The 8,880-nt window shown below is 39.9% G+C and overlaps 1 protein-coding gene across 1 annotated transcript in view; it reads left to right on the forward strand.

The window, feature by feature from the left end:
* The first annotated feature begins 7,400 nt into the window (after positions 1-7,400).
* The window catches only part of LOC119576970, a 44,881-nt gene continuing 43,401 nt past the window's right edge, over positions 7,401-8,880 (forward strand). The window contains exon 1 of the mRNA XM_037924631.1: positions 7,401-7,805. The gene's annotated coding sequence lies outside the window, so the exon portion shown is untranslated. The remainder of the gene's footprint in view (positions 7,806-8,880) is intronic.

Genomic DNA, 8,880 nt, shown 5'->3' on the forward strand with positions numbered 1-8,880 from the left:
CATAACTCAAATTAAATTAAAAAAACCTTTTTCCGCTTTAAAAAACCCCCCGTAAGGAGGGGAAGAAGCGGCTTATATATATATGGAGCTACTTTTATCATTTCGGAATTGTTGATAACAATAATTTATTGTGAGGGTGTCGTCCATACCACCCTTAAGATGGAAGAAAGGCCTACCCCTGCCTGGCCCATCCCTTTGAGATAGTTCTGTGTATGTGTGCGCGCGCGTGTGTGTGTGTGTGTGTGTGTGTGTGTGTGTGTGTGTTGTGTGTGTGTGTGGTGTGGTGTGTGTGTGTGTGTGTTGTTGTGTGGTGTGCGTGTGTGTACATATATATACATATTTATATAGATAATATATATATACATATTTATATAGATACATAGGCCGCGGTGGCCGAATGGTTAGAGCGTCGGACTGTCACGACGGCAATCTGAGTTCAAGGGTTCGAGTCACCGGCCAGCGCGTTGTTCCCTTGGGCAAGGAATTTCACCTCGAGTGCCTACCTAGCCACTGGGTGGCCAAGCCAGCCCAAGTCAGTGCTGGTCCCAAGCCCGGATAAAATAGAGAGAATGATTACCTAAAAAAAAGAAAAAAAAAAGGTAACACCGGCACTCTCCGTGGAAAGGAACTGGGGACCCTACCACGTACTCACTCCAAGAGCATCACAACATGAAAACTACAATTAAGTATCATGCTGTGACCACGGCGGCTCAGACATGAACCTACGTTAAAAGAAGAAGATATACATACATATATATATATATATATATATATATATATCTATATATATATATATATATATATATATACATATTTATATAGATACATATATATACATATATATATATCGATGCATATATATACATATTCATATAGATACATATATATACATATTTATATGCATTTTCATATATGTAATATATGTATATGTATTTATTAAAACAACATTTCAAAAACATACTGAAAGCATATTAAATAATATCTTACGACACTAGAAACTGTCGCTAATTTCATTCGCAACATTCCTCGGGCAGGTCGCGACGGGAACGTGCCAATGTGCCTACGTTGTTGCCAAAGGGTCGACTCCACCCCTATTCCTAAGAATCGTGCTTAATTTGACGAATCTGATTTCATCTTTGAATTATATTAAATGATCAACCATTGTTTTACTGATATACATTAGGAAATAGCAGTATATACAAGTTCTTCATTATCACACCTTAAAATTACAAATGAAACGATTTAGAAGTACCGAAATTGGTTGAAAATGCGCAGGCTTTAAGCGCCTCCCATCATACTTTTTCCTTCGTCTATCGACATCGGTTTTGGACGTCTTATTTAAATATTTTGATAAGTCACTTTTTGCTAATTGATATTAATTACATTTAAAAGGATACATGCGTTTACGCCTTCACATTATATATATATATATATATATATACATATATAATATATATATATAGATATATATAAATTATATATATATATATATATATGATATATATATATATATGGATATATATGAATATATATGAATATATATATATATATATATATATATATATATATATTATATATATGCACACACACACACACACACACACACACACACACACACACACACACTCACACACACACACACACACACACACCATCTATGTATATATATATATATATATATAGATATATATATATATATATATATATATATATATATATATATATGCATATATATGTGTATATATATTGCATTATTTTTGCCTCCTTAGAATTCCCGTCCTCTGAACACATAAACCATGCCATATATCGGTGTCGTCACACTCATGTCTGAGATTTTGCCAAACTCACACCTTGTCCATAACGCAGTAGCAACAAATCCTATACTCTCTTATGGCCACAACTGCTACAGTGGAACCCGGTGCCTCTCCGTCTAGCTTGACGTTGTTGCTTTCTCGTTTTGAGTGGGCACAAGTAAGTAAAAAAAATCGTTTTTACAGGTTACTTTTGCACTTTCTTGCCTGCACCTTCAGTGCTCTTGATTTTTGCAGGTGATACGAGACAACAGTAGGCGTATCAGCACCCCACCGTCAACCCGCCAGCTATCTACTACACCAGGTAGCCGTCGCGGCTACCCTGGTCTAGAGAGACACTCTGTAACCTGAGACGTCCTTTGGGCACCTTTTCTCTTTGTTCTAAATTCTCTTCCTCGCTTCGTGTACTTCCCTGAGGCCTACCGTGTGGAGTTCTTTGTGGGTTCCGCGTATTCGCCTGGGGATGGACATCAAATTACCCGTCCTTCCGCCCTCGGCATAGTTCGCGGTAGAGGAGGTGCTCCTCCACATAACTCGATCCCTCCTCTGGTACTGGTCAGAACGCAACCAGCTTCACTGGGGGATGGGTAGAGGACGGGAAACTACCTACTCTCTTAGCTATTGATGTTAGGTTGATACCAAAGTTAGATTTCTTGATCCCTTCAAGCACTCACGCCTCGGGCCAAGGGGTCATACCTGGTCTGATACCCAGGATTGATGCTACCCCCGGCTACCTCTTCTCCCCTTTTTCCCCCTCAAAAAAGAAAAAAAAAAAAAAAATGAGGGGCGGAACTCACGACCCACTCGATACAATTCGACTCCTGAACATGGAACCCCTACTCAATGACAAAACCCCTTTACGACCTCTTCAAAATCCCCTACGGAATGCAAGATTCGCGACATGTTAAATGCGTGAATGAAAATCAATCGGGGGGGGGGGGGAGTTTGAACGTGAACCCCTTTATCATCAAAAAGGTCCTTATGGTCAAGTGGTACCGCGATTTTAATGTTGAAAAAAATGCGAGATGGAACTCCCTCCTTGTTAGGTACAATATAATTCCAGATAAGGAATTTACTTATGCTGACGCATATTCATTGATCTTCAGAGTAAAGTAACTATCCTTATTGGTCCAAATATACTGTAAGGGGGTATCCTTTCAACAGTGGATTTGAGGATGATGGAAGACAGTGGAAATTCCCAGAGCTGAAGACCACACGACCGTAGTGGATGTTCATTTGTATGACCAAAAAGGGTGGGAATGCGGCAAACCTCAATCTGGACTGTTGTCTTTTTTTTTTTTTTACCCTCCTTGTGCTTCTAAAAATAAAATCCCCGAATATGTCAATATCGTAGATGACCTGTCCAAGCAAGACCTTACATCCAAAACAATGCATTGTAATTGATCCCAATCGGATCACCTCATTACGATGTATTGATAAAGACGCAGATAAATTTACTTGCCGTAATGTGACTGAAATGTTGCTAACTGTGGAGGTCCCCATCAGTCAGTCGCTCTGCTGATGCAGCAGCATGAGGAAGGAGACCCGTGACAGTAGCATATATAAGAAAAACATGAAGTTAGTTATACTGAAGCTAAGAGGACAGTGGAAAGTTTGACACACAAATCTGATACTCCGATTGCTTGCGCCGCAATCTCACATCAACCCTAGTGCAAGTATGTCAGCAACAGCTTGCAGCAAAGATAAAGAAATTGCTGAAACTGAAACAAACTGTTAAGAATTAAACATAAGAGTTTAATCCAAACTGACTAAATTGGGATCGACAAATTGGCTTGAATCAACCCAGCTATAAACGTCCCTAAGGCAGGCTGTCATACCGCATTCAACCTCCACCATCCAGCAACTCCTGTGAGATTATCGCCTCGGCTCTCGATCGGATTTTCTGGCCAAACTGCCAGTCGTTCCCTCGCCAGGAGATGCGGACATGGAGGCTTCTGTCCTCCAAACCATCCGAGGGGAGGTCCCCGGGAAGCGACGGGAGCAAAGAGGCATACTCCTCTCCCTTAAAAACCAAATGAAACTGGCGGACAAGGCACTTCCAAACCCCATAAAACGAAATCATTCGCGAAACCCGTTAGACTAGAATAATTACTTAAATAAAAACAAAAACAAAAAAAAAAAAAAAAACAAAAAAAAAAAAAAAATTAGCCTCGTCCTAATGCTTCCCAATATTATAGTTTTTCTCCAAGAAACCATAACCAACCTCGTGTGAGATGAGGTCATTTCGCTGAGGAACCAACCATCTGTGTCGGAAGGATCGAGATGATAGGGGGAGGCAGGTCGCCAGGTGAGCAAGTAGTTACAGTTGATTTAATGATCTGATCAGGTCTTTCTGACGATGGTAGTTTCGACGCGGGTGGATCGGTACTTTATTGACCTATCACTGGTCTCATTATCATTAGCTAGCCAAGTTGCCTGTGGCATACCATTGAACGAATCGTGGGTACAGCGATCACCTCCTATTTTTTGAACATTCAATGGCTACACACCCAATAACATCTTTTGCTAGCACCTAAATTTAACTCTAAAGAGCAGACTGGGTCGCCTTCACAGGGTTGTCAGCTCACTTGTTGGAGAAACCATGAATATAACGTACAACAATATTCAGAATTCGATTTAGTATCGCAGCAATTATATCCATACCTAAACACTTCGACATATAGCGTTAAACACAGAGTTTTCATGTGGACACCAGATTGGCCGCATGGCGCTGTGTCCATAATGGCCCTACAGGCTTTTCAAAATAGCATCAACAATGAAAACTTTTGCATTACAAAACAAGCACGAGCTACGGCTCGTAGAACAATTAGACAAGCATCAAAGACACTCTGGCGAAGCTTTGTCTCTACAATTAACAGCAACACCACAATATCAGAGGCTTGGCTCCCACTGTCATACATAAAATAAGAAAAATAACATCTTTCAAAATTGAAAAATATCATTCATTAGGTAGCCAAATTCGATTCTCACCTAGAGACATTGCTAATGCACTCGCCGCAGTTCTCATTGTACAAGCAGCTCAGAAAACTACTTCCTGCAGTCCCTACTACCAAAGGCAGCGGCGGAGCTCTGCACCTTTCCTTTTGTCCACAAGAGATTACATAAAGATCTAACAATGGGATGAGCTTGTCCGACTCCCTAAAGCCTGTAGAGAACATCCCCAGCCCCGATGAGATTCGCTATGAGATGATAAAGCATCTTAATCACTGATGCATTGTTAAGTTGCTAGAGGTGTACAATGAAATTTGGCAAGAGCCACACTTTTCCAAAATCATGGCGAACTTCGCCATCATTCTCAGATTTGAAAGCGTGAAATCCTAGAATCGGCCATCTCCTACCGCCCAAATTGCGCTGACAGGTTGCTTATGCCAGGTCTTGGAATGAATTGTTAACAGCAGGCTATTGCATTTTTTTTAAAATTCCAGTAATTTACTAGTTGATGAGCAGTGGGACTTCCGAAGGACGCCAAACTCCTTGATCAACTAGTAAAACTGGACAGTCATATTCAAGAGCAATCTGCCAAAAAAACGAATTTTTGAGTCTTTCAGGTCTTTTAAATGTATAAAAAGCCTACGACAAATACCATGACGATTTTGGCCAACTCAGAACACTTTATGCTTTTGATTATGCTGGAAACTTGCCTTTGTTTTATATTCAATAATTTCCTTTCTGACATTTTTTTTCGGCAAACGGTGCCCCACAAGGCAGTGTCTTGTCGCCAACCTTATTTCTTGTATGAAATGACATCTTACAGCTCCCCTCGGAATCTTAATCTCGCTGTACGCTGATGCTTGTGCTTTATGGCGATTCTAGCAGTAATTGCAGAATTCTCGGCCAGATCTCGTTTATACTGGCACGGATAAGAATTCATAACTGGGGCCTGTCAAGTTTTCCACAAGAAAGAGTATTGTTTTTTCACATAGGCGGCAAGCCGAACATCAGGCTACACTCTAGACAATCCACCCAATACCTCTCAAACTTCTGCTAGATTTCTTTCGGTCTACTCTTTGATCGAAGACCCTCAATTAGAACAGACTTACCAATTGGCCAGTTCAAAGAATAAATCGTCAAAAGTGCATTAAATTTATTAAAGTGCATTTTCTGGTAATAGATGGGGAGCTGTAGGAAAGTCTTTGATAATGACAATCGCCCTTAACTTAGCGGTCTAATTAGATTATGGGTCAGTCGTTACTCGTTTCAGATAAAACTCTCCATCTTTTGAAAGGTTTCTGGATGGGGTGCAGAATGCTTGTTTTGTGTGAGTCCCTTGGAGCCCTTGAAGTGTTCGATCGACGCGTCTTGAGGTGAGTCAGAGTACTTCCCCTCCGACTCAGACGCAGCCAGTTACTGACCTATGCCGGAAAGGTGGCTCGAGACCCGAGCCACCCTAATTGGCAATACAGGCATTAGGCACCTTTGGCCACGCACTCCATCGACGTCGTCGAGAAAGTCTGCATATATCGTCTGCCACCATCGATACCTCTTGTTCATTTCAATATAGCACCATGGGTAAATTCCCATTTTTTCCATGCATGGAAGCTTGGCTGGCCATCAGCTAAGGCCATGGTGCCCGGGTCTCAAGAGAGATCCTTATCAAACATCTACATTTTTTTTCTCTATATATACCGACGGCCTCCAAGACAGCATGAGTGTGTGGGAGCGGGTGATGGTCCGACTGATGTCAATTGAAGTTAAGCTCTCTCGCCGAATCTATATCGATCTTTTTTGCCACTATAAAGCTTTAGATTTTGACACTATCGACGACCCGATAATTGTACATTTTTTTTCATTAATTCATTGATTCTTAAGTTCAACTTAAACTATTAATAATTAGAAACCCACAAAAACAATGAACTGCTGGATGCTAATCATCGTAAGCTACATGATGCCACCAAATCAATCAAGCTATGTGTGCACCCAGGCCGCTCTGGGGGTACCCTGCACTGAACTAGACGCACAAATTACGCCGGTTCAACTGGTGATATTGACTCTTAGCATAGCCCTACAGATCTCAAGTGTTTCGTATCTCTTTTAAAAGCAAAATACATCTAATGTGGCAAAGTGAGTGCGACCACTCGACAAATACACAATAAAATTAAAACAATAAAACTGTGGGACACAGTGGGACTCACTCCTTATATAGAGAGAACTTTCCCTCCACAGTGCCCACAATGCACCAAAAACCTAACCATAAGCCATCTTTTAACAATTTGCCCAAAATACTCAGACCATAGACAAGCAATAAAAAATAACTCAATATAAAAAATAAAGATAAAGTAATCGCTTTCCTAAGGGAGACAAAACTTTATGACCTTATATAGATTGAAATAATGAATAGGATCCATTGGCTTAATGATCTTGGCTGGATGTGTTAACATGGTCATTTGCCGTTGGTCGATAGCCAAGATATCCGACAAAGAAAAACGTATCGTCATGTTGGTAACGCTGCAGCTTTGTATTCCGTTTGCCGCTACGCAGCAAAATTTCATACGTTGTGTGGCGCATAAGTGCTACGTTCCCAAAAGGCAACGCATTTTGCAGACGTAACACAGTTGTCGAATGTCAAGGAATATTTTTCAATGTGAACATTGAAGAATAATGGAATGCACTCCTTGGCTTGTATTTTATAACATATTAACCTAATTAAATTATGTTAAATGTAAAGAAACACGATAGCCATGCTTCTTGAATCATAACATAGATGTTGAAGTACCAAAGGAAAATATACAATATGAAGATAAAAATAAGACTGTTATAAATACTAGCACATGAAAAGTCAGAGTAAATGTGCTTACACAGAATACAAAAAGCTCTTGTGAGTCAATGGCTGCATATGTATGCGTTCCGTTCGAGAGCAGTCTTTGTAGCGCTCCCAAGTATCCTGTATATTCCGACGGAACGCAAGGCTGGACTTGAAGTTTGTATTTTTAAAAAATACAATTCCACACATTAATAGTATCTGGGGATGTTATGGTACGTATATTCCGATTATTTATGGTTCGTAGAGAAGTTATCAGTGAGTGTAGTTTTCCCATTTCTTTTGTAATACTGATGTTACATTTTCCTGTAAACGCTTACCAAAGTGTTACGTGTTCTAGAAGTCTTCACCTACTTGTGAAGGAAGTACCATGGATGAAAAGATTCAAATCTTCTGTCGTTCTATCCATTAAAGGCGAAGCTTACCTTTTACCACATGGCTACATGAACTATACTATCAGAGCACTCATAATACCGTGTGATCTGTGTCCCCTTTCAATAGCTTTCTCAGAGTAGTTGGACATACGGAAATGCTGGTATACTGCTCAAGTAATTGTCAAGAACTATGTTGTAATACTTAAAGTGTCTCTGGGATAAATCTCCTTTGACCTTAAAATAAGGGAAAACTTTCCATGCATGTCAACCAGGATTACAGTTAAAAAAGGGACCTAGTTCATGACATGACAGCCAATTGAACTTGTCATGGAAACATGTTATAACACTTCTCATACATTTTTCTTTTGACCAGTAACTAAGAAAAGCTCTTGTGTCCTGTATTTAGGAAAATACACTAACAGGCAATCAGATCATTCAGTAGTAAAGTGCACATCATAAATACTATCATTAAATAAGGAAAATGTTTATAACAGGACTGCAGCTGACAGAGCAAGTCTCTAACTTGAATGAATGAACTCCATTCTGGATGCATAAACCATAAAGATTTTACTGTATGAACCCAAAACTTCCCTAACCTTGGGGGCTTCACACCCAGGATTCCCTAATGATCATTATATTTCCCTAGTCAAGGGTTCTGCCCCCAAACTTTCCAATCTCTGTTTCTACTTAGCCAGTATACTCCAATTGTGCGTAGTAGCACAAAATTTATTGCAGTAATGAGCTATGTTCAGTGTAGAATAATAAACTAACTCATATATGAGATCGTTTGAGGTCTATTTACATGGCTATTCTCTAGCTATTCTCTCGTTTACTGCAATGAGCTTATTTTCAAAACACTTCTGAGGTTGTAAACACTTTTCCAGATGAGAGACATTAGCGGGTGCCTGAATACTAC

Source organism: Penaeus monodon, chromosome 9 (assembly GCF_015228065.2).
Source record: "Penaeus monodon isolate SGIC_2016 chromosome 9, NSTDA_Pmon_1, whole genome shotgun sequence".
NCBI lineage: Eukaryota > Metazoa > Arthropoda > Malacostraca > Decapoda > Penaeidae > Penaeus > Penaeus monodon.